The 26,496-nt window shown below is 34.1% G+C and overlaps 1 protein-coding gene and 1 long non-coding RNA gene across 6 annotated transcripts in view; one reads left to right on the forward strand and one right to left on the reverse strand.

Annotated features, from left to right (window-relative positions):
• The window catches only part of Arhgap15 (Rho GTPase activating protein 15), a 621,152-nt gene that overhangs the window by 232,062 nt on the left and 362,594 nt on the right, over window positions 1–26,496 (forward strand). The window lies entirely within an intron of this gene.
• Window positions 5,059–26,496, reverse strand: part of LOC125619383 — a 53,952-nt gene continuing 32,514 nt past the window's right edge. For both annotated transcript variants that reach the window (XR_007350909.1, XR_007350908.1), the window contains 2 exons: window positions 21,012–21,179; window positions 5,059–6,137 (listed from right to left, as the gene is read on the reverse strand). This is a non-coding gene — a long non-coding RNA (uncharacterized LOC125619383). The remainder of the gene's footprint in view (window positions 6,138–21,011; window positions 21,180–26,496) is intronic.

Raw genomic sequence — 26,496 nt, forward strand, 5'->3', positions numbered from 1 at the left:
ATTCTTTCTACTTTTATTTTTCTTTACATATGTATCTTTATTTTCTAAATAGGGATCCTAAAGGCAATTTTATTTTCCAATTTTTTTCACTAACTTTAGACTATGAAAGTTCTAAGTTTATAAATATTTTTATGAGAAATAAGTAGCTATAAAATTTTATAAATAACTTTAATTTTATAAATTTCATGAATAGCTTTAATATAGCAAATACAATGTTCAAGATGTTTGAACTGGAGTTTTTAAATGTTAATTTACAACACTAAATTAGCAAGGTGTTAGAAGTATAGAGCATTATAGCACATAGGTATTGCATTAGAATTTATCCATTCTTGATGTTAGTACATTTCAGTCCTTTATGATGTTTCAGTCTTTTCAGTACATTTCTCAAAGGTTAATTTCTCAAATGGTGTTTATAAAATGCCTTTTTTATACATAGTTTAAATATCTTGCTGCTTCCTTTTTCCCCTTATACTAAACAAGCAAAATATTATTTCCATTTAAACAATAATTATTTTAATATACTCAGTATGTGTTAACACTTATTGAGTAGATAATTCTGACTTTAGAAATAGTCTTTGGAGATAAATGCAGAAAAAAATAATAAATGAAGATTATGTTCACTGAGATTTATCAAAATGCTGAAAGCTACCCTGACCATGGACTTGGATGTGTGACTTTGGGAGATATGTTTCAATTCAGCAAAGCAGGTGATTTAATAATTGTGGCTAATGTGATTAGCACATGTAAAAATAAAGCCACAAGGCACAATTTCTAAGATCTTTTAGAAATAACTTGCAGGTGATTGGAAGTTCAAAGCTTCTTGAATCTGGAGATATGAACCAGTTTATTAAACAAATGCTAAAGTATTTTTAAAACTTTAAGAAATAAAAGCACTCTTCTATAAATCTCTTCTGGCATTAAGGCTAATGTTATGTATCCATATTACCTCTTGGCATATTGGGGTCAATTCCCAGTTATATATCCATAATGGGAATATATTGGATCAAACCCATTATCCTTCCTGTTCTGAATTCTCTTTCTGATAACAGCACTAGTTTATAAAACTCACTTTTAATACCTTAAGGAAAAGCATATTTGTACTCTCAAAACAAAACTCAATGAAAACCTGAGATCACTAGAGTATCATTTTAGCTAGCTCTAGCTAGCTTCTCAACATCTTCCTATTCACCATCCTCTACCAGTTCTAAAAGTGTAAACAGTGATTTATGTGCTTTATCTTTCTCCATCTGCTGTCACCTCTAGCAGAGACTCCAGAGAGAAGAAATGTCCTAAAGTCAGATTTCTTGAGGGAAATAGAGAGGTTAAAGGTTTGAATTATATCCACAGACCAAATAATCAATCTCTGAAGTATTGAAAGTAGACTATATAGAAGTACTATAGATAAATGATAAAGTTATTAAATTGAAGAAATGAAAATATTAACAGGAACAGGTACATTATTTGGTGGTACACATAAAATCATAGAACCATGAAGTAGGGTTTTTAGCAGAATGGGGAATCTAAAAATTTCCCATCCTGAGCACCTCCAATGACTTGTTTTAGAACTTTAAATTTCAAAATATGTGTTGATTAAAAGGAGAGATGATTGTCTTATGTGTATCAAAGCCTCCCATATTCAGAACTAACAGAAAATAGTAGTGAGGGTGGAGAACTCAGTCTGTGCCAAACCCGATGAGGAAATCATCTTTCAGGCATAAATTTTTCCTGTTGTGTCTGATCAATTGCTACAGTGGAATTCAGTTAAATGATCCATACTGACTACTAATGTGGTATTTTTCCATACACCATATATATAGCCAGTATATAGTCAATTTCATTGGCATAGTTTATACAGTCTCTCTTTTAGTTTCCTGAAAAACAAACCAAATTTCCTAATTTGAATCTTTATTGGTTTTGTCTTACACAAAGACAAGTTTCAACTTTAGAGAGCAAAATGCTTAAGAAAAAAAGGAATGTCTGCATTTATTCAAAGAAAAAGTGAAGGAAATACATATAAATAGGTAAATTTTAAAGAGGTTCATATTCAATATCCACTAAACAGATATGTATTATACCAGGAACTGGATGCTTTTTTTGTAACCCAATATAGGCAGGGGAATAGAGCAAGAATAACAAAAATCACCCATTTTTGTAAGTACTGACTTTGTGCTTAGTGTTGTACCAGGCACTTTACTAAGAAAATGGTGAAGGAAGCAATGAAGATAAATACATCAGACCTGTGGTTATAGCTCTCAAGCAGCTCTAATCTAATTGGAGAATTGAATATGCATCTTGTATTGTAAACAAAATAGATTAGGTAGATTAATAAAGAGTACTAATATATTATAATGATATGTTAGTACTCTGCTTCTTATTAGTCTCCTGCTTTCTCTGCTCTGTTTAAAGTAACCATGCAGAGAGTATATTTGCACTCTGTTGTTTCCTTTCCTGTCTCTGTTCCTAACATTTGGACTGACCATGGGAAAATTATTACTACTACTAATAATAACTATCCCTGATTTGATGACTGGATTCTTGTGTGCATTGTTTTGTTCAATTCTCACTTAAGTTCTTCTGAGGTCAGTATAATTCTGACAATACAGGTGACCATAAATGCAGTTTGTCAGGCATAATCCTGCTCCACCCCTACTGTCCTAGCAAACTTTTCACCATCAAGAGTTTTCCAGTTTGGGTGATTATACTAAGTTGTCTTGATATGTTGAAAAATGTTATTATCATAATCTAGCAGTAATAGAAAAATATTTGATCCAAGGCTCGTGATGACCAATGGCCATATACAGAACTACTATTTATGTTCACCCTGGTTAAATTGTTCTGTTGCTTCCTTGCATATGAATGAAATGAAATCCTAAAGTAAATGATCTCTTTCCATCTTTAAACTCTAAGATGCCAATTACAGATTAACAAATTTGTGGGCTCATGATGTGGGATGCAAAATTTACACCAGTGTTAGCAAATAGAATTGAAAATCAAGGAAGGAGAGAAGAGGAGAAATTGGAAAATTTAGCACATTATCTAATTCATAAGACAAGTGTAGCTTGGAACAATTCAAGAAACTGGCCTCCCTTAACAATGTTCATGAAAAACAGGTAAGCATTTACTCTGTGTTAAGGAAGCTGCAGCTTCCTGTGGGAATGATGTCTCAAGAGCATGAAATGGTGTGTCTCAAGAGCATGAAATCATGTGAAAACACCTGATTATTGTTGAAGGTAGTTTGCATTTATTTAAAACAAGTCTAGTTTATAACATAATGATATCTTCATTCATTTTTTTTTTATTTTGCAAAGTATGATAATGCCTACAAAGGGTTGTTTGGCTCTGCTGTGATTTTAAGGTGCACTTCAGATTTATATTCTCCCCAGACGATTATATTTTCCAGGGAAATGTTGACGCATTTGCACCAGCTTTGACTTCTCGTATTCCCTTCTTTACCCTCATCTTATTGGATGCTTGCCATCAATATTAAATTGTCTTAATCCTGATTTTTCCACCTATTGCTGCTTTTGCAGTTGGCGCTGATTCTTGTGCCCCTTGAAAGGTACTTGTGTGGCAAAAGATTGAAAAAAAATTGGCAGTTCCTGCCAGGGTTAATGTAGAAAAATAAATCTCTTATATTGCCAGTTTGGATTTACTTTTCATTTTTAATGGCCCCAACAGATGTTGGAGGAATCCTCCACTTCCTGCATACTTCCATTTTTACAGCTTGTACTGCTTGACTGGTTCTTGACTTTGGGTGAGCAGTTCCTGGGTGTTTACACAGTGATTTATAGACAACCTCTCACTGTAGACTATGACCATCCTCTTCTTTTCTTTCATGATTTTCCCTGAAACTAACTGATATCACTATCAATGCAGCCCTTAACTGCATTTCTATAGCCTGGTGTTTCCTAGCAATTGATTCTTTCCCTCTATGCAACAATCTAAAATGCCTGTAATGTTAACAATACTAATACTAACAATAAATGATGGTGATGAGGTACAAATAAGAGGTGACTTTCAAACTCAGACATTAGATTTTATTTTTTACTAGCTACCTTTATTGTTTTCTTTTTTCTAATTTTTCAAAACATTCACAATTCACATCTGGGCAGTTCACTTCTCTTGAGACTCTTTCCTTCCCTCCCTCCCTCCCTTCCTTCCTTCCTTCCTTTCTTTCTTCCTGTACTAGTCTTCATAACACTACTTTCTGTTCTTGCACTAGTTTATTAGGGCTGCTCTAACAAAATATCACAAATGGTTGACTTAAAACATGAGAAACTTTTCCCCTCATAATTCAGGAGGCTAGAAGTCCCAAATCAAGGTTTCCAGGCCTATCCTCCCTCTGAAGCCTGAAAGAGTCCTCCTTTGCCTCTTCTAGTTTCTGAGGAATTGCTAACAATTTTGGGCATTCCTTTTTGTGTAGCTGCATGACTCAAACCTCTGCTTTCATTATCACATCTCCCTATATGTCTTAACATCATCTTCCCTGTAGGTATATTTTTCTCTGTGTCCAAATGTCCCCTTTTCATAAAGACACCAGATCAGATTGGCTTGGGCTTCCCCTATTTACCTCATTTTAATACGATTACCTCTGTAAAGACCCTGTTTCCAAGTAAGAGAGCATTCTGAGGTACTGGGGGTTGGGACTACAACATACCTTTTTTAGGAAGAGGGACATAAAACAAAAACAGAAACATCCCACTAACAGCAGAATCTTTCTCATCCAGTGTTTTCAAAAGAAAGTCTGACAGCCTTTGGCACTTCAGAGGATACTGCAAGGCTAAAGGTGTGCTGGTGGCTGTTTCTCCTCTGTGACTTTTCTACACTGTTCATTTGCCTTGTTGGTTTCAGAGTTTCCATAGAAAAAGCAGAATCAGATGCAAAATGCTCTTCCAAAAGCATTTGATTAAGCCACTAATTCAAACAATAGTCTATAAGTAGTTCTTTAATGTACTAAGTAAAATCTGTTTGGTAAACAACCTAACTTGAAAAAGACAAACTAAGCTATTGAGCTCTGTGAGAAACAAAATGATCAAGTATTACTAACACCAGCTGTGGTTTTTTCTTCTCCAATTTTATTACTTAGGCATATATCAAGGTTGCAGAGGTTACTAAGGAAACTTATCAATCTACAAGTTTAATGCCCTGTTCTAGTAATCAATAAAATCTTTTAAAATTCTGTTAAGAGAGAACATATTTGAAATGGAGCAATTTTAAGTCATAAGTATTGGAATATCTGCCTATGATGCCATCAAAGTTTTCCTTCAATGATAAATAACTTATAATTGTCATTGTCACCTCTATTAACATTTTCACTTGCTTCTAGAAAATTGAGGAAAGAAAATTGAACAGATATCTTGACTCATTTAACTAAGAACTATATGATATTACATTTATTTGGATGTATCATTATTAAAAATTAAGACTACCTATCAATAAATAAAGTATTTTTGAAGTTACTAATACAATCAAAATATTTTAAAATCCAAATTATATTTGCAAATCTCTTACATTTGTATGCTACTATAACCCTATGTCAGATTCAAACCATCTATCTTGGTACTTTGTTAAAAGCAACTCTGTCAAATGTGGAAGTATACAAAATAGTTCATGATACATAGTACATATTGAGACAGGTCCTCATCGTTCTAAAGCAATTCTTCCATAAATTGATTTGAATTTTTGTTTTAAGTTGATTTAAGAATCTGTAAGGGAAAAATACGTATGCCAGTTGTTCAGACAAAACCAGTAATTGTGTGCCTAAATTATGAAGCCTTGTAATCCATTTGCTTTGACATCACACAGGCCTAGCTACTCTTACTTGGCCACTGGTGCTAGACCACAGAGTATTTATGTAGTGAGTTACTAAACAAGGTATGCTGGGAAAGTATGACACACTCAAGATTCTGGGGCAAACTTATAAGATGACTTGGAATGAGTGATAAATTCTTTAAAACAGGTCTAAGTTAGGGACAGGTATTAGAGAAAAAACTAAAATTTATAGCTACCTGAATGCTCCTCTGGGGTACCCTTTAAAGTCTGTACCATCCTTGTCAGGTTGAGAAAAACCATCATTAGGTTTCCTGTGGGTAATTCAATCTTGCAGATGACTATTCCTCCACTTGGAAATCATTTGACTGTAAGTGAAAAACATTGCAAGAATTTTATTTAAATTTTTTTTTATTTTAAAAATTTCAGGACATTTAAACACATGCCTGTTGATTTTTTTTTTCCTTTTCGTTGATTTTTCATGGAGTTGATGGAGATAAAAAGATCAGCCTGGCAGCTTGCTGGCATGGAACTAGAGTGTTTAGGGTTTGTTTTGCCTTTTTGCAAGATTGGTCCACAAGAACTTTAAAAGGAGAAAAAGACGATGCAAATTAAATACGTTAGAAACGTATGTCCCATCTGTTTTTATTTCATTTTTAGAATAAGGTTTTCATACCTTCTTTTATTTTTACATTCTATGATACCACACTATAATGTTGGCCACCTCAGAGACAAACTAAATTAGCTATCCTGACCATATGGAAAGGAAAAGCTTTACCAGCTAAGGAAACAAATTTAACTCAGGCAAAAAGGCCTATGTGTTTTAGAGTTAAAAAAAAAATGTTGCTAAGTACATAGTAGGGGAATATAACCCACCTGCATAAGTGAAATTTGAAAAGAGATTTGGATTCTCCAAAATAGCTGTCTCTTTTCTTGGCGTCATTCAGGAATCACCCATATTTGAAGTGTCCTTCTGTTGTATGCTATCATCTGGATGTATTTGTGAGGAAACGCACAACCAAAGTCCCCTTGAAAGGCCATCCATTGCTGTCTCTGCCTCCAAAAAGAATTAAACTAACCTTTCTGTATAGATCTTATCCCATTATGAAAACATGCTTCAACACTCTTCACATAAGAAAACTTCTCCCCTAATATCTTTTTTTTTTTGAAAATTGAAAAAGACATGTCTTTGTAGAGAAAGAGATTTTGTTTCATTTTACAAAGGCTAATAGTGTCAAGCATTTGATAGAAGCCGTAGGCTATCATTGTATTTTACCTGGAGAGAAACTTCATAAATTCACCATGTAAAATTGATGACTACTTCAGAAATCTAGCAATCTTAGTTTTTCATATCAACCACAGCAAAAGCATAGAGCTCACAGAAGTCAATCACATGTTTGTAACAGCACAAAGAGTAGAGAAGTATCTGTCTAACACTGGACCACTTCAGGTGTGTGTGTGCAGTTATTTACAATGATTGAGAACATCAGATTATATGCACAACCCATGAAAACAAGCCAAATAGATGGGTAGAGAAGTTTCAACCAAAAGAAAGTTTACTGAAGTCTTTTCTATCAACTTGACTATATTTCTCAACATAAGATCATTTGGCTATGCTGAAGTTAAAAAAAACAACTTTATTTCATCAAAATGATAGTCAAATATATAAGTGAAGGCATACGTTTTGATAATTTTTCTATAAACTATGGAATGGCTTTTTTCTGGACACTCCTACTAGCAGACATTTCACCAAAGTGCATACCAATTACTAAAATTACTGGAATGTATTCAAGATGTGTCTTCATATTTTTTTGTACTAACAGAGGTGGAATTACAATAATAGTTTCCTTTCCCAAATCATGAACCACTCACTGTTATCATCCTCTAGCCTGGAAGATAACCTCCCAACTTTGAGACATCAAGCTGGTGGAACATCTTTGAAGTACCCTATCATTCTCCTATGCTAAAGCCAATTATTTGCCCCAAATGAAAAGAACTACTCAAGCAAAATAGAATTGGTTGAGAATATATGAATTTCTTAGGTAATATTGACACCTAGATTTTCCAATTAATTTTTGAATTAATATTAAAATAACCAGAGAAGACAGATTTCTTAACACCAGTTAAAGGACCATCACAGCCTCCAGTTGTCATGTTTGTCAGTAGGACATAGTGCTAATGCTTTGAACTACATAAATAAATACTTCTTCTCTATTATTTCTTGGGACTTCTTAGAGTTTGTATTTAACTCTAATCATTGTCATAGTCCAGTTTATGATCAAGCATAAAAAATGAATGTGTTTCCTCAAAAACACATGATGTAATTCACATTATCAATGTAGATGAATTCCACTGAAGGTGTATATCAGCCTGAAATAACTCAGCCACCAACACAGTCAATAGATCATCTGTGTGTTGTTATGTAGGACATTATGAAGTGGACAAAGAATGGCCATGTTTTTTTTTCAAGGAAGAAAAATAACTGTTAAAAATCTAAATAATATCACTGAATATGCTGTATTTTCTCTTTGCTCTAGTTAAATAAGCCAGATATCAAAAGTGAGGGTTTTTTTTTTTATTTTTAATTTAGAGCGTGCTTTTTAAACAAAGGGATTAAATTCTTGCAATGGCCAATGAAAAGAAAAAAAAGAAAGTACAACTTAACTGGAGAAAAATCAGTTCTTCCTAAAACAAGGTTTGAGAAAAGAAAGTATAAATAAATAATAGGTCTGTCTTCTGGTGGAAAAATCTTGAAAATATCTTTAAGGGATATACTGAAATTCTTATATTTTATTTTTTGCAATGTCCTAAATAAAAGTTAATAGCAGACATGCATTCATATGCACACACACAATGCAGGATGATCTACTTATGTAGATGTTCTTTGTTCAAAATGGTCAGAATCGCTTACAAAATTGTTTATGGAGGGCATCAATTTCAGAATACAAACATACATAACAAAGCATATACATAACAGGGCCCAGCCATATATAATAATCTTACTACTTTGCTATTTGATATAATATTTGTACCAGAAATATTTAGAAAATGTCAATCAGTGAGTGGGGGGATAAAAAGGAATAACATGAAAATTGCACATTTTTGTAGTAGTTGAAGTTCAATAATTGAACTAAGGAAATTTAGGACCATTAATGAATATTGAATGAAAGTATTCTTAATGCTTATTAAAAGGTAGCTATAGTTTGGCAGCTATAGTTGGTCCAGATGTGTAAGTGGCAACTCAGGAATCTCCTTTTTATTATTAGATGTTGTCTTTAATGAATGGATCCCTAAAAAAATCAAATAAATAAAAGCTGAGAGGCAATAATTTTGATAACACAGACGTTAATTTTACACTGCGGATCAGGCCCTCTTCTATGTCCTTTGCATATAGTAATCCATGAAATTCATAAAATAAGCTGGGATTTGACATTTTACAAATGAAGAAATGTACAAACAGAGCAGGTAAAGAGCTATCTAATAAACTACTAATTTTTATGTATGGACCAGGCTTTGTGAGAAACCATTGAATAAAAATAATAGAATACAGAATTAAATCTTGGGGGGAAATCCACTGATTCTTACCATGATAGTGGGAAAATCATTGGGTTCTTAGCCGGTGCTGTTCATCCTTGCCACTATCCTTATCTTGAAGTGTGGGAGAAAGCACACACAATAGAAACAAGTATTCCAAAGATCTCTTAGATGGTCTCACTCAAGTGCCTCCAAGTTTAGCTGTACTTTCCCCTCACTTTTGTCACATGTACTGATGCCTACACCAGAGTGTAAATTCTCACAGCTGATGGTCTACTTTTTGATCTTCCTGTATTATTTTGTGCCTAAGTATTGGTTGGGGTATTAATAAGAAATCTTTTCATTTGTCCTTCAAATCATTCACATTATTTGTATGTATACAACACATAATTTAATTCAATATTATATGAATTGATGAAATAAGAATGCTGAAAGAAAGGAAAATGCTGTTTGTATGGAAACCAAAGTCGAATGCTTTGGAAGACTTGATAAAGGCAGTGCTATAAGGAATTATTCCAAATTGGGTATGGGCAAGACATCTGTGAAAAACTGGAAAAAAAAAGGTCTAGAAGGAATCTGCATTTAGTTTAGTTTGTATGGATTATTGAATTTTTGCTCTAAAGAAAGAAAAAATAGAAATTATAATCATTAAGTTATAAATAGATTTGTAGAAGAGAGTATAAACCCCCAAGCTTCAACGCTCATGCAAATAAAGGCTTCAGCCCTACACAAAAATGTTGGCAAGTAAAATATATTTTATATATATATATATATGTATATATATATATATATATATATGTGTGTGTGTGTGTGTGTGTGTGTGTGTGTGTGTTTTAAACTTATAGACTTATAGACTTAGATAGGTATAATGTATCTCTGATTCCAGGATTCCTCAGTTCACTTTTTAAAGTAATCAAGCAACCATCCTAATGGTTACAGTTAATTGTATTTCTACAATGATTGATGATTAGATCTAAATTATATACTCACTTTATCTATTTATAATTTGCTTGCATGTTTAATATTGAGTAAACAATCAGAATTTTCACAAAGGCCAGAGCCATTTTTAACTATTTAAAGGTTTAATTCAACTATGTTATAATGCAAATATAAATATCTGCATGAAGACACTTGAATTTTTAGTACATTTTATGGCATGTCAAATAGAGAATTTACTTCCAAAAAAAGTTTTGGCAAACTAGTAATTTAGGGTACTTCAGACTACATAGTCCTTAAAAAGTCTCTAGGTAGACTGTGAAATTGTCTCATAGGCCTCCATAATTTAAATTTTTAAAAGAAACAGCTTGATATTTATGTTTGTCTTTTATTTTCTCCAAAGCCACTATTCTTTTTTACAGATTATATTCAGTATGTGTTGAAACACAAAAATGGCAGGCTTCTATAACTGGTACATTTATTAATAAGCCCAGGCCTGTACCAGATGGGCAGGTGAAAATGTGATTATGAGGTGTATGGAGGTGGTTCCATCTCTGTTAATACATGTCTCTCCAGGTTACTTGTGCGTCTGTTATGCTCATGAATTCACTTCATGATTATCCTTGAAGGCACTTAAAGAGGCGATCTTACAATGTAAAAAGGTCTACAGACGAGAAACTGTTCCCTCTTTAAACACAATCACAATAAATGTTTCTCCCTGTTTCCTAACAATCAAATAAACAGAAAGATGGCAGCATTTTCCCTGGCAGATTTAGAAAGTTTGATGCTGAAATATTAGTTTGCACATCTAGAGCTAAAGTGAGTTTGCTATTTAGTAGGTAAAATGCAAATGGAGGCTTAGGTTGTACCCTGCTACACCATTCTTTTGGGAAATACACATGGGGCAGACAAAGCCAAACCCCATCCAGGTGGTAGAATTCCCCACATATTCATTTGGGCTGAAACCTTCAAATGTCAGGTGCCTGGAGAGCTCATTTAATGAAAGGGTTATCTCTGCCAACCAGTCAGTAGTTGATTTTTTTTTCCCACCAGAAGTTGAGAAATATTATTTATGTATGTAGAAGACAGGGGCTTCCTGCCGTTGCTGTTTACTTGTGGGTTTGGGCAAGTTTCCTCCTTTCCAGAAAGCAAGTTTTCCGTAAAAGCAACTTTGCAACAGCACCACTCCTTTTGTTTGGTACCTCAGGCAAAAAGCTTTCCATGGCATTGAAATCATTTTCATTTAAAAACTGGGAGCTCAGATGAACCAATTCTTTATTGAAAATACAAAAGAGAGAGAGGAGGAGAGAGGCAGTAAGGTATCCTTGGTTAACTTTTTAGTTATTTAAAAGTAGCTTGTTGAAGAATGAATATTTCTATGTTTCACTAGAGCCTTTAAATATAAAAGAGATACGAGACTATATCTGACACCATCAGGCATATTATATTAAAATTTATGAACAACTTCATCAAAAACCACTTTCCCTCTCCTGCATAGAGACAGATTTGTTCTGACATAAACGTTACATGGCTGGTTGCAGCCTCAGATTAATGCGAAGACCCTGGCGATTCCTTTTAGACGTTATTTTATGAAATAATACCTGTCAGCTGCTGCCTGATCCTAGAAAAGGGGGCAGGTTTTCCAGGTCATCTTGCCATCTGTCAGCTAAAGCTCATCTGTCCCTCCACATTACCACCTGATCTGTGCTAACAGGCCTCACGGGGAGGCCTGCTTCATTGGCCCAGTGGGAACCAGGGAAAAAGACTGCGTGAGGACATCACCTGTGATGCTGAGATTTAATTATCGCTGAAGTGATGAAGATGTGCACACAGATTGAAATGCTTTTGAATAAATTCATGGAGCAGGATATGCTCTACCCGGCTCTCTGGTTCCCTGTCCCTTCATTTTCTCCCTCTTTACCCCCAACCCTCAGCCAAGTGTGCTTACTATTTCCAACAAAGGCTTCAGATCCCCCTATAGATATTTGCAAGTGCACCCAGGGAAAAGACAGACACACATACACACACACACGCACACACACATGCATGCACAGACAACTAAATATTCTCACCAAAGCACCAAACTAAAGTTAAAGAACAAACTACATACTTGGAAGAAAATTTGCCTCTGCCTTTTACAGCAACCGTGATTATTTTCTGCCAAAGTTCCTTGTTATCAAATTTTAAAGCCGTATTGATTGTTGCTGGCTTGAAAATCAGATTTCATTGTGGGGCCAGCTTTTGACCTAGGGTTTTACTCAGTCTGTGGCGACACCAGTGCAGAGTTACCTGGGGTCTCCTGTGGAGAGTTAATGCGAGAGTTCACAGTGGAGGTGGAATGTGGTAGAATATAAAAGGTAGAGAAGGGCTTAGAAAGCCCCCGGAAACCCCTGTGACTATGGGCTCCCTCACGTCCTCTGAATCAATACCCTGCACAAAAGTTATTACAGGTCCAGGCCTTTTTGCCTTCAAAGCCGCTTAGGCAGTATGTGGCATTAATTCTCTCCTGTACAAAAATGTAGTTGATAATCACCTGGCAGAGAAAAGGATTTAGGACTGGAACAGCAGATTTCCTCACAGATTACAGAATAAAACCTAGTTTCTTGGGATAACTCAGGATAATTAACTGTAGTGAAATATGTTACCCTCGTTGATTTATACCCATGTGATACCTTTGTTAGATGCAACCACAGAGAAACATTTATGCCATTATGTGAGGCGAGATCTGATTTCTACCCTGTTCTAAACATGCTAGGCAGCACAATACCAGTTTTTATTTTCCTGGTTTTGGGGAGCCTGCCTTCAGTCTGGAGGCCAATTATTAAGCAAGCACTTAACTCAATTGACTCCTAATTATAAAGTTACAAAAGAAAATCATACACTGCAACCAGTTCCTTTTCCTGCCACCTCATGAACACAATTGCTTGGCGCTCAACTGCCCTTGACCACATGGCTGTCAGAAGTTACAGAATTTCATTCCCACCATTGCTTTCAGAGCAGGATACTCCTTCCTAAGAAAAGGAAGATTTGGAATAGCCGAAGATGACCCATGGGTTTTTCTAGAACAACAGTAAACCGAAATTGTATATTTCCTTTTTTTTTTAAGAGAAATCATGAACCAACATTGCCTTAATTCACATTTCAAAAATAATTACCACGGATCTAAGACATTTATCATGTTGTCATTGGAACCTGGGAAAGGTTATTCTTGTGGTACTTCAGGTCACAAACAGGAATGTATTATTAGAAACTAACACACAGGCTATCCAAGAGATTCCTGAGGGTAAAATAGAGGTCCATTGGCTTCAGAAAAAAGATGACAGAAATGAATTAGGTAACAGGAGCCCACAGAAACTTATCAGGCTCTGAGTGGTCAGTTTCCAAAGTAACTTCTATCCATTACTTTATGCAGGTCTTATGAGAAAATGTGGGAAAGTCACAATTATACTTTTCCAAGTATTTTTATTCTCTGAGATTATATAGAATTTTTGAGGCTATTATTTTCAAATAATTTCAAGAAAATTAAAATATGACTATCATATACATTATATTTTAAATTTGTATAAAATATAAATAGAAAGTTATATAGTAATGTTTTAAGGAAGAATTATTGTACATTGTATATTTGTCAATACATATATTTTTGTTAGTAGACTTATTACACTTTACGTTCTATTTAGTGCTAAATTCTACCTGTATTACATGAGCATGCTACTAGAAAGTCAGAGTTAAGTAATGAGCGTGTCTCCTTAGTATATACCGTGTAGCTGCCAGTACAATTTACATGTATTCTCTACTTACAGAAGACAAATGAGATTTATTCTGGATAGCTTTGGGTGAGTGGGGTTGCCTCAGCAGCTTGAAGTAATGCTATGAAATCAGCAAGTAGAGAGGGATGAGGAATTAATGAAGCATAAATAGAAAACTAATGAACCTACTAAGAGTTTTTCACTGTTTTGGTTTTTGGGGAGTATAGGAAAAATTATGTATAGCACACATAGCTTTTTAATATGATTCTGACCTTTGGGTGACCAGTCAAGTTTTCAACAAAAATCATTATCTATGTAGAATTTTTTCATTAAACAGTAAGAAAATATATATATATATATTTAAAGTAACACATGTACACGTGCCTCTCAGAATGGTAATCTTGATAGATAAATATTCTTAAAAACTCAAGTTATGCTTCAAAATATAGACAATATATTAAATATGTATCTAGGAAAAGGAGGAGCAGAAAGGAAGGAAATGAGAGGATAGAATAAAGTGTGGATCTGTTTCCAGGCATGTCATAGCTTTTTCACTTGTGTTACCAAATAAGTTACTTTCTTCAAAAGAGACTACTTAAAGTATGTTTCCTTGTATAGGTCACTGGTCCTATATAGTTTTGTGTTTGTGAAAATAAAAATCAAAAATTGAAACTAGCTAAAGCAGCCTAAAATATCTAGATAGCTAAAATTAGCATCCTCTTTCTTTTACCTAGATTACAAGATTGAAGATTATTGTAAATTTTATAATCCAGGGATTTAAATATTCAATATTGCATTTTATGCCTTAAACTGGAACTTATATCACTGATAGTGACTTATCCACTAGACAGGCATTATTAATATTACCAATAAGAATGCAATCTATCCATAATTTATCTCTTGGAAAAACTCTCCAGATAATTTACAAGAAATTTTATGTTATTACTTAATTGGTACTTAAAAAATACAAAGTGATATTTGGGGGAAGGCCATTAAAAGAGGTGTATTTCACAGGACTGTCTTCCCAGTTTGAATGTAATTAAAACAGAAAGAAACACTTCAAATTGCTATTACTGTAAAGTCAGCCTGCTTGTAGGAAGAACAGTCCACTGAGTATGTCCATTCTGCAAGCATTGCTTCTCAGTAACCTTTGTCAATATTGGCACTCTTATGTGCCAGAGGGTAGAACCCAACAGGGTCATGTTCAACCTGCTTCTATGGTTGGAAGACAGCAAACATTATCTAATGCTTTTCAAAAACCCCCACCTCTTTTTAAAATGAGGTTATTAATTACTGATGCATCTATACAGTGATCACTAAATGAGCACACAATATACACAATGACAACTTAATTAGAGCTTTCAAATGGACTTCTCTGCTCATCCATTGTGACAAACACTTAACTTCCTTACAACTTTAAGCTACAGTCTCATTACCATTTTGCATAAACTAATAGATACTTAAAGATGAAAGCAACCATAAATATGCTAGTCTGTGAGGCATGGAAAGATGTCCAAGGTGACTCAAGAGGTGGTGACAGCCAAGAGAGAACAAAAGTAAAAAGTGACTTTCTTCCTTATTGGAAAGTTTGAAAAAATTAAAAATAAAAAGACTGAAAACCACAGATCCAGTACTGTAATTGTGGTTACATGGGAAAAGTAGTAAGGCCATAAAAATTGTTTACAGTGTAAGCATGGTTCTAGATGAAACCTGGCTTTGTATTATCAATGCCTTACCTCCATGACACCAACCTCATATGGTAATTTTATAATAATAATGATAAAGATAAAACAACAGAAATGGAAATATGAAGGTGTTTCCCATGTAATAGAAGCCATGTTTCAATAGATTTATGAAGTGCAATGAACCATATAGTACTTCACATTTTGAAGTGTTAATTGTACTTCACATTTTGAAGTGTTTTTTATATGTAGAGCTGAGGAGACTGTACACATCCCACATTGGGTTGTAAAATGTATTTTCAGAGAGTGATAAAACAGCTTACTGATTGGTAGGTTTCCTTGCTACACTTTGTGACAAGGTGAAGATAAAGGAGTTCTGCCTGTATCATATCCTTAAGAAGATGTTTGTAAAGTGGTCAAGAATTATCATTCTGGGAGAAGAGAGGCGAGAAGACAGGATGGTATTGAGAACGAGAATGGAAAATCGCTGTACTTTGTCTGAAAGACATTGGATCATCTAACAGCCATAATTTGCGAACAAAACCAAACATAAATAACAAAAGCTCAACATACCTTTAGCATATAATGTGAACAATACAGTAATTTTAATAATATATACTGTTGACATTAAAAAGTTTTATAATTTATTAAAGAATGGTCATTAAACTATAAGAATATCAAAGAAGACTTCAAATTGAAGAAGAAAAGTCAATAAAAAGATTGCATTTCAGCTTGAATGTGAAGACTTGAACAGGTTTTTAACAGGCAAGGAGGTGAAAGAAATTTCAAGAGTGATCATTTACTTTGACAATAGATATTTTTGAGATTCTCTTCTAACACTGACCTAGAACTAAAAATTCAGTGGTGAACAATACACAGTTCATGACATCATAGTGTTGATGTTCAAACTTGGAAGAAGGGTATTGAGTCAATAATTAAATCTGCCAATGTTTTCAGAGAGAAAAACACAGCATACAGTGGTAGCACACAAGTGATTACCTACAGAAGATCTTCTTGCCATATTAAAGCACATGACATAGTGTTAAAGACTATTTTTAGCAGTACCTATTCTGGAGGGTCAAAAAATGCTCTCCTAAGGAAGATATATATATATATATATATATATAGATATATATATATATATCTATATATATATATATTAGGAAAAGAGAATAAGTGGGCAAGCACAAGAGAGAAGAGAGTCTGAGAGAATTACAGCCATAACATCTCATCGGAACACCCTGTGGCAGGAGAGAGTGTGACATCTTTGAGGAACCTAAAGATATATATGGAAAGAATGAAATGAAATAAGGAAGGCAGAGTATGGTAATACATAAGGCCACTGAGGTAGGCAGAAATCAGGTGTTTCAGGTCCTTATTAGCTGAGCAAAATGTGGTTCATTGTTCACTATGTGCCCATGAGATGCCACTGATGGTTTTGGCAGAAGCATAACAAGTTCGTCTTGAAGAACATGGTACATAGCAGGCTACACTGACAGATGAGAATGACTCCCAATCAAAATATGAACCACAACACGAAAGTTCCAAGGAACATATGAGCTTTTCTCACATTCTATTAATTGATTTTGTGGAACTCTTTATCTTCAACACTGCACCTTAGACACTGTCAACTTCTGTGTTAATTTGTCCCTTAAAATTTTTATCAAAATTCAAAGATGTGTACTGATGACCTCATCAAAACAAAGGTGAAATAATACTACATACTCAGTTTATGTTTTGCTGAGTTTGCTATTCATCTATGTTTGAGAGCAATGAAAAGAACCTAGGTAGTTATATTCTTATTGTTTTATTTTCCAAAATTTCTCCCATTTTAACTGTTTTAAAACTTTTTAATAAAGAGTATCAACAGACTCATGAACCCATCCAGAGGCTATTCTCTGGGTCATGACTACATTTTAAATAACATCAAGGAGTGTTAACTAATGGCCATTTTGAGTCAGGAACATATTATCGTCTCTTTATGGGTTTTCATAAGTTAAGTTCCCCACTCAATTGGGCCACAGCAATTACAGAAACTATTATTTAATGATGTTATGACATACCAGAAGAGTATGATTTGATGAAAAGGAACATATTGGTGTTTAAAATAAGCACTATGCAAAGACTGTAAAGTAAAAGGAATTTAAGCAATTTTTTTTCTTTAATTTACCATGGCAATTCCAGGCCCCTGAATGGTTTCATGAACTTCATCCTAAAGGAAAATATCCTGGAATATAACTCATTCTTTGGGATATTTCTTGCTTTTCTAGATGTGCATCAAGGCCCAAAAGTTTAAGCATTTTCTGCCAAGAAATATAAACCCCTCAATACCCAGTATTCCAACAGCATGCTACACTGCCTTCATTACAGTGATTACAATTGTTTCATGGATATGACTCTTTGAAATACATGAATTATCTCATGATTTCTCACATTTAACAACAGAGACAATGAGGAAAAAGTGAGAATATGACTTGCCCAAAGTTAGAAGGAGGAAGTGGGCAATTCCTGAAATGTCCTTGCTGATTCCCTGAAGGTAGGTTTGTGGAAATTTTCAATGCTGTCAAAAGTAAAGGCCAAAAGACTCCTTTGGGACAGCTTGAATACAACCTATATAGGAAGAGAAGTAGATATAGACTCTAGGCAAGAAAATACAACTGGGGCTCAGATGACAATTCTCTAAACAAGGTTTGGCAATCATTCCACCTCCACATGCAGAGTAGTTGTACAGAGTGTTGGTTTATGTGAAAAATAATGATAAATAAAAGTAATAATAAAACTTATGGAACAAGATAACATACATTTTAAACCTTAGTTTCATATGGCAACTTTATAAATAGTAGATTTTGGATCATTTGTCATGAGGCAGACACTTTCAAAATATTTTTTAATGACTTATTAAAAATCAATCCAACATATTCTGAATGAATAGCAGATATGAAAGTAGCCACTGTGTTTGAAATATAGGGATCTTATATTGACTACAGACAAAAATTAAAAAGAAATACAATATGATCCTGGAGGGTTTTTAATTTTTTTTTATTATTACTTTTTCATAGATAAAAATTTGTGACAAAATTAAGAATGTTATGAAAACTAACACTTAACCAATAATGGGCTCTAAAATGCATTATACCCAATATGGTACAGGAAGTCATCATGGTCATAAAATTTCACTAATTTAAATTTTCTTAATGAGCAGATCCACCTTACAATGTTTCATCCCTTCGTTTGGAATGTTTAGAGAATTCTTCTACAGTTATTGGAAACGGGTACCTATAAAGTCATATATTTAATGAATTGATTATTAAACTTATCAAAAAAGGAGAAATGATATTCTGTGTAATTAGATGAAATCTGAAAGCTGAATATAGACAATCACTATTAACTGCTTTCTTCTTTGAAATGTCTGCTTTCTTCCTTGAATGGTGATCTTTGAAATAATCTCCCTGTAAAAAGTTTCACAGTGATATGAAGAGTCCTGTGTGTATGAGTCATCTTTATTTCATTTTCCCACACTGAAATGTAAGAACAAGAATCAGATTTCATATTCCTCAGTCTGAGCAATTATGATTCCAAGGTGGACTCAAGAGATGCTGGTGAAGGTGATTCTGTTTAGTGATTTATGCAAAGTTAATGTACCACGTCACTTATGGGTTAAATGTCACTTCCCATAAATTCTAAGAGCATTGGGCTTTCTGGGACTTTGTTGCCTCTGCCACTGCTCAAAATAAGCAGTGTAGGTAGGGTCTCAGAAGCTTTCAGTTCTGTGCCTTTGTATTTGCTACCTCGGCTTGTCATAAATACATCCAACCTGTATTTCCATCTGCAGTGTTGTTGATTTCCTCTAGAAAACACTGAGGCACATTCAGTTCATAGGCACAGATGACTGAGTTAAGCACTCCCTCCAAACATAATGCTGTGTATGATTGAATGTAAATGACCAATTCTGATCATCACTCACACAGTGGAATGGAAATAAGAGTTGCCGAGCAATCCTGAATTTTCTGGTTCATAAACAGATAGAAAATAACAAACCTACTATATTGAGTTTTATGTGCAGTTTGGCCACAAAACAAACTTTTATTTCTTTGGAACATTTAATGAGAAGCATCCCTCTCATTGTACTTCCATTTTAGATTTAAACTTCCCTATCTCAGATAATCAATTGCTCATAATAAATTGAAAAATCCTTAAATTTTTTTAAATGGTTTCTGGCATCTAATTACACAGGATTTTTGACCTGGCTAGACAGATAATGTTAACACAGCTTCAATACTAAACAAGCCTGAACATGTGTGCTCTTGACTTTTATTAAACTCCTACTGAAGAAACAGATTAATTGGAGGCTGATTCACTGGTGAACAGGCGTTAAAGACAGAAGGACCTTCTCACATTTTGTTCTGTTATCCAGGCTTATGCCATCTCAGGTTGGCAAGGAGATCCCAACTGTAGTGTTTTGAAATATAACTGAAAGAAATTGTAGAATAACAGGTGCAAAAAAAAAATGCAAGCCACTTATAAAATGTTGATCTGATTCCTTCCTTTTTCTCTTGCCAAATGGACACCTGATACTTTATGGACTCAGGTACTGCCCAGATAGCATTTCCAATAATAATAATACTGTGTGGAGGCAACTATGGAAGCTTGCAGCTGTCATAATTATTCCTTATACCATTATTACTTTTTTCTTCCTTTGGACAAATATTTAACAAGAAGATGGGTCCAAGCTGTATTAACCGTTTCATATAGTCTCAAAGTACATTAAGATGAAAGGATATGTTTCCTTGGCAGCTGTGCTTCTATCTATAAAAGCTGGAATTTTACCCCCTGATTTCCCTGTGCTGTTTAATGGTTTTTAACCTGTAAGATAGGCAAGACAAAATAATAGCAGTAACAATAATGGAACTAAAACTGAGTCCCTAGTGAGGTGGAGAACAACACTACAGTGTATTTGTGGAGAACATTGTGGTTTATGGGGTTTTCCCAGGTATTACCTCATTCCTAATACCTCTGTAAAATAGGGGTCACCAGATTTTTACAACTGAGAAAATTTCCTCTTAACAGGGTTAAGAGACTTCCTAGAGTAGCACACAGAACACGTGAAGCAACCTTCATACCAGCACAGAACATTTGACTGCAGCTCAGCCCAAGGCTTGAGGAAAGTACTTCCTGGACAGGGCCTCAGTCCTTCTCTGTCTAAATTTTTTCCACTCTCAAATAAGGACACTAGTGGAAAGGTGTTCTTTAAGTCTTCCTTCCATCTTCAAAATGTGATTGTGACCTTTAATTATAAATCACTGGAAGTATAGATATAAGCAACAGATTAGAAAACAAATACCTGTTGCAGAATGACTCTAGGCAAGGGTGAGCTGTTCAGACTCTCAGTGTCGCTTTGATTCACACTCACATGCAGATTACATCCCTTGGTGCTTCTGTGAGCTGGTTTCTTCTTGACAGAGCTCCATGAGTATCGTCATTTTCTTCTGTGTAAATATTTCTGTGTAAGCTATGAATATAAATATTGAGATGAGTGCCTTAGTATAAGAATTTCCCTGTTACATTATTTTAAGCCCCAACTGTTAGAAATCAAATATTACTATAAGAATTTGGTCTGGTTACACAACTCCTCACATTTCAAGTTGTTCAGGCTCAGTGTAAGGAAAGAATACAGTACATTGGTTGGAAGAGAAGAGTGGGAGGCTTACATCAAATTATTTTATTTGTAAATAGATCAAATTTTATTACTTTGAAAAGGCCAAAAATATTGGTTAATTATTTGTTGGTTTGCTTATCTAGACCCTGAATCTTTCCACAAAGTGGAAAATTAGCCAAAATCATTACTTTCATATTGTAATTAAGTGCCTTTGTGAGATCACCTGATAGATTATTAACTACAATATCAAAACATTCAAGTGCTATGGACATTATCATACCAATTCACTTCAAATTAAAATGTATATGCATCCAGTTGAAATGAACCCACAATAGCTAAGAGAATAAGTAAATACTAGGCGAGGCCTTTATTTTTAGGAAATACTGTCAAAAATATTATGGTTGACTAATTTTTCCTATCTTTCTTTAATGTATGGAGTTGTTGTTTAACTCTTCTTTGTCAGATTCTATGCTGGATAACAAAAAGTTAATATGAAATTCAATAGAGTGAATCAAAGGGTATTGTCTCATCTCAGTTACTAGTAGAGGAGTCCTGTAGGCTCTTTTGTGTTTGCTATGCAATAGCTGATTGGAGACTTTCTGAATTTTGACTACATTTCAATGGAGAATGAAAGTCCAAGAACTAAATGAACTTTTTCATATCAACATTCCAAGCCTGGTAAAACTGTTCTGCTTGCTAAATGATGTTATAAATATCGAGATTAGTTTCTTCTAAAATTACCAGTGCCAGGTGCATTCCATTTCTCATGTCATATAATATTCTGTTACCAGTGTTCACAGTTTAAAAGAAGGTTTAAAGAATGTGCAGGCAAAAAAAAAAGAGTAAAGATATTTAAATGTGACAACTGTATTTACATAACCTACATGGTAGACACTGAAGAGTAGGATTATTTCTTTTTTCTTTTTCAGTCTCATCTTTGCTTTGTTTAGGTAGCAGAGGGTAGATAAAATAGAGATGTATAGTTATGAATGAGCTATTGTCTTCATCATAAATAGATAGAAAAGTATAAATAGATAAATCAGTTTCAAAACTAATGCTATTGTTTTTTGTTAGTGTACTTCCCATGCATAAAATCTCAGCACTCAAGATGTCCCCATAAAATCTTTCACTAAACCTTTGTTTTAAAGTATTTGAAAGGACATCATTCCATGTGGGAATATTACATACAGCCACTGATTCAACAGTAACTGAGAACTTATGTACAAAACATTCTTTACATATTGACAAATATTTCTAAAAAATGAATTGGTATTTTTTGTTGTTGAGTGTTTCATGAGTGACCTTTACCTCTGTAGACATATGCAGTTTTCAGTTTTTTGGGTGAGACTTTCAAAATATTTTTTTAGAGTGTTCAATGTTAGCAGTGACATTTTTACAGTGATTTCAGAGCCTTGTAGTTTAGAATATTCTATTTTCTTTATTTCTAATTACTTATACCACCCTCATTTTAAATCCTGTGCAGATGTAATTGACAGTGATGATATACAATATGTATGAAATGAGCTTTTCCCTATTGGTGGTGTGTGTCATGCAAGACTCCATTGCAATATTTACAGTTAAACTAAACTTTTTAGAACGAGCAAAACTGCATTTGTTTTGCAGATTTGCTCATCATTAAATGTGAAACATTTCACATTTGTCTTTTTGAGTAATTGGCTTTTTAAAATGATAAGGTGCTCTGAACACTTGTTATGTGGATAGGTCTGACGTTGTATCCCAGAAATCCATATGCCATACAGACAGAACAGAAGAAAGATATTCACAAGCATGTCACAGATTGGACTAAAGCAAGCCAAAAACCCAAGTGCCATGGCATTAACAATAGCACCAGATTTACTGTCACGATCACAATCTGTGCTGCATCACAGACAGAAGGAGAACTTTTGATAGGTAACACCTCAGTGTTTTTTTAATCTTTTTGGCAAATTATCATTTATCATTATATTTTTGCCTGCCATATAATATTATTACAATGATATAAAAAATACAAGATAAGTTTATTAGGCCTCAAAAAAAAGATTGACTTATTAGTCAGGGCATGTAGGATGAGAGAGGGAGACAGAAAGACAGTGAGAGAGAGACAAATACTCTGTTGTTTTATTACAGATCAAACTGAAGCTGGAAAAATAGAAAACAGCTAAGGTACTCGTGAGGACTTTAGCTTCTTTTGAGTTCACAAAAGGAAATGGCTTATTAGTGACAGAGAAAACAAAAGAATCACCCTTCTTCAGGACTTGAAAACTCTGTTGTTTCAAAAATATGTGGTTCCCTGGGATAAAAACTCACAGCTAATTTTATTTTCCAAATTGGAAGGGGGTGGGTGAGAATATTTTGAGATGAGAAATTGCCCAAGCCTTTCTGGTCTGTATGCACTTCCCCAGGATGCAGAGATGAAGAGACCATGATTCACAGGATGCCCCAATAGGTACTAAAACAAAATTTACAAAATCACAGCTTGATGCAAAGTCTCATGTTGGGCTGATTGAAGGAAAAACTAGAAACACTGCACAGAGTTTCCTGGCATCAAAAAGAGAAACATCAGCCGATTGTTTTTGTTAATTGAAGGCCACTTTGGGACCTCAGTGAAAATATTCTTCTCACCTATTTTTTAATTGTCTACCTGGCTGAGAGACTTTTGGAGGACAGCCTTCCTGAGGACTTAGTTTCTTGTAGAACAAATTATCCTAAAGTTATACAGTTTTGTTAACCTAATCACAAATATTAAAGCTAGTTTCTCCAAGATTTAAATGGAGATTCAAGAAAAAAAAACATTAAAAATAATAATTAACAAGATGCAAAGCTATTCAAAGCTAGATGGAAACAAAGGAATGTTAATCCATCAATTAACTTTAACCTGGTTGACTGAAAAAATTTTTATATTTGGAGTAAATCTAACATCTTCTTAAAGAAAGTAAATACTGTGATTTTTATCCTCAAACCATTTTTTCCCACCAAAATTATATTTTTTTAATTTTTGAGCCTTGAAAATAATAGGACTGATGATTTCTATGCTGTGCCATTCTAAATACCTAGGCCTGCTATTTTCTTCCCAGCCTTCCACTTGCCAAAGCCAGTCCTCCCTAAAGCCCTGAGTATGATTTCCTGTGGACCTCTTTCAGTGCACATGCTTCACTTTCATGGGACTTAATATATTTCTTCTAATTTTCAAACTATCAACTCAATTTTCAGTTACTAATCACTAACGCATAGATAGACTCAAGTATTGTGGGAATTAGAAGTGAATGATAATTGTTACTCTCAAAAATATATCTGTTGTTACTAAGGAGCAAACAAGAAACAAATATAAAACCACCTAAGAAAAAATATAACAATTCCCTAAACTTCTTTGAAAAAAATTGCATAATACATGATTATGGGGAAGTTATGCTCATACAAAGATAAATTGTATTATAAATGAGATACTAAAACCATAAAAGGAAACCTAGAGTTTCAGGAAATATCAGGGGAAGTGTGTGTATATTTGTGTGCGCGTGTGCACGAGTGCACATGTGTGCACATAGAGTGCATGTGTGTCTAACTTTAAAAGCAAATTATATCAAATTTCATAAAATAACCATTCCAGAAAATCACTCACTATTACTGTTGAGTTTCTACTCTGAGCACATAAAGCCAACATAAATGGAACTTAAATGTTTCACCAGTAACAACTATTCAGACAAAACTCACTTGGGAGCTGTAGAATAAGGATCACATAAATAGTACTGGTATCTGAACGTTTAAAAAAAAAGTGGGAGCTATTTTTAAAAAGTAAGAGCACATTGAAATTTCTCCAATTTCAATTCAAAAGCCTTGTCATCTTAACCTTTTATGATCTTGGAGTTGTATTATGGAGAAACATGATGCAGCTATTACATTAAAACTATGAAATGATCAAGGAATTGAGAGAGAGGGAGCCCAGAGTTAACACAGGGGCACACCTTGGTGTGAGTAAATAGAAGGTGGAATATACTGGTTATTCTGAACTTTTGAGGGCAAACGAATCATAAATGATGATGTACTAGGGACAAACAAGACGTAGAAAACAAAACAGAACAGTAGAAAAAGACCTGATAAAAAAGATGAAAAAAGATGATGGTGGCATTGAAAGAATTATGACAATACAGAGCTGACACTTTCTATGTTTTTAGTGTTTAATTAGTGTATTGTAGTTATACATAGCACTGGGGTTCATTTTGACATAATCATACATCCATGGAATATAATTGGCTCCACTCTGTCCCCAGTGCTTCCTCTTTCTCTGCCCTCCTCCCTCCTCTATTCCTCTTCTCCTTCTCTACTTGGTCTTCTGGAAGGCAACACATTTTAAGGAAGAATTTTGTTTTGTTTTCTTTTGGGATTTTGGAAATTTTTAAAAAATCATTATTTTTGAAATTTTATTTTAGTTATATGTGACATAGAATGTATTTTGATATATCATAAAAAACATGGAGTGTAACTTCCCATTCTTGTGGTTAAACATTATGTGGAGTTACACTGGTCATGTGTTCAAATTTGAACACACCATTGTCTTTCCCATTCCCATGTCCCCTCTCTTCCTTCCATCTCCTTGTCCAATCCAGTGAATTAAGGAATAAATTTTAATTGAAGAACAAAAATTTGATAGAGATCCTTAGATAGTTGTAGAAGATAAATGAATGTGTTGACAGAGATGGAATCAAATTATAGACTGAAAATTTAGCTGTCACTTCATTGAATAGAAAAATGCATACTATTCTCAGAAGCCTATTAGTCACCTAAAGCATTATTTACACCTAATTTTAAAATAAATGTCTGAGGCTGAATATGTGATTGCCATTAAAATTTTGTTTATTAGTATTTTATTTAAATAGTTTTGTTCAGCTTAAATAAAATATGAAATATGAAGTCATGATTCATTACTCTTTCATCAGTACCTACTCATGAGTTGCTACCATGGGTTAGGCACAAGCCAGGGAATATTCTTAAACTGTAGAATAGAGCAAGTGAAAAAGATGGATGCCTCATTGGGCAACAGCATTGATGATTATTGGTGAACTGAATTGACCTAATGAAAAAAGAAAAAGCAAGCGGGGGACTCATGGTCACGTTCTTAAAAATTAATGCAAGTTTTTATTACTTAGGTATTGGTAAAGAAATTATGCCTTAAAAT

Source organism: Marmota marmota, unplaced genomic scaffold, assembly GCF_001458135.2.
Source record: "Marmota marmota marmota unplaced genomic scaffold, marMar, whole genome shotgun sequence".
In the NCBI taxonomy this organism is placed as follows: domain Eukaryota; kingdom Metazoa; phylum Chordata; class Mammalia; order Rodentia; family Sciuridae; genus Marmota; species Marmota marmota.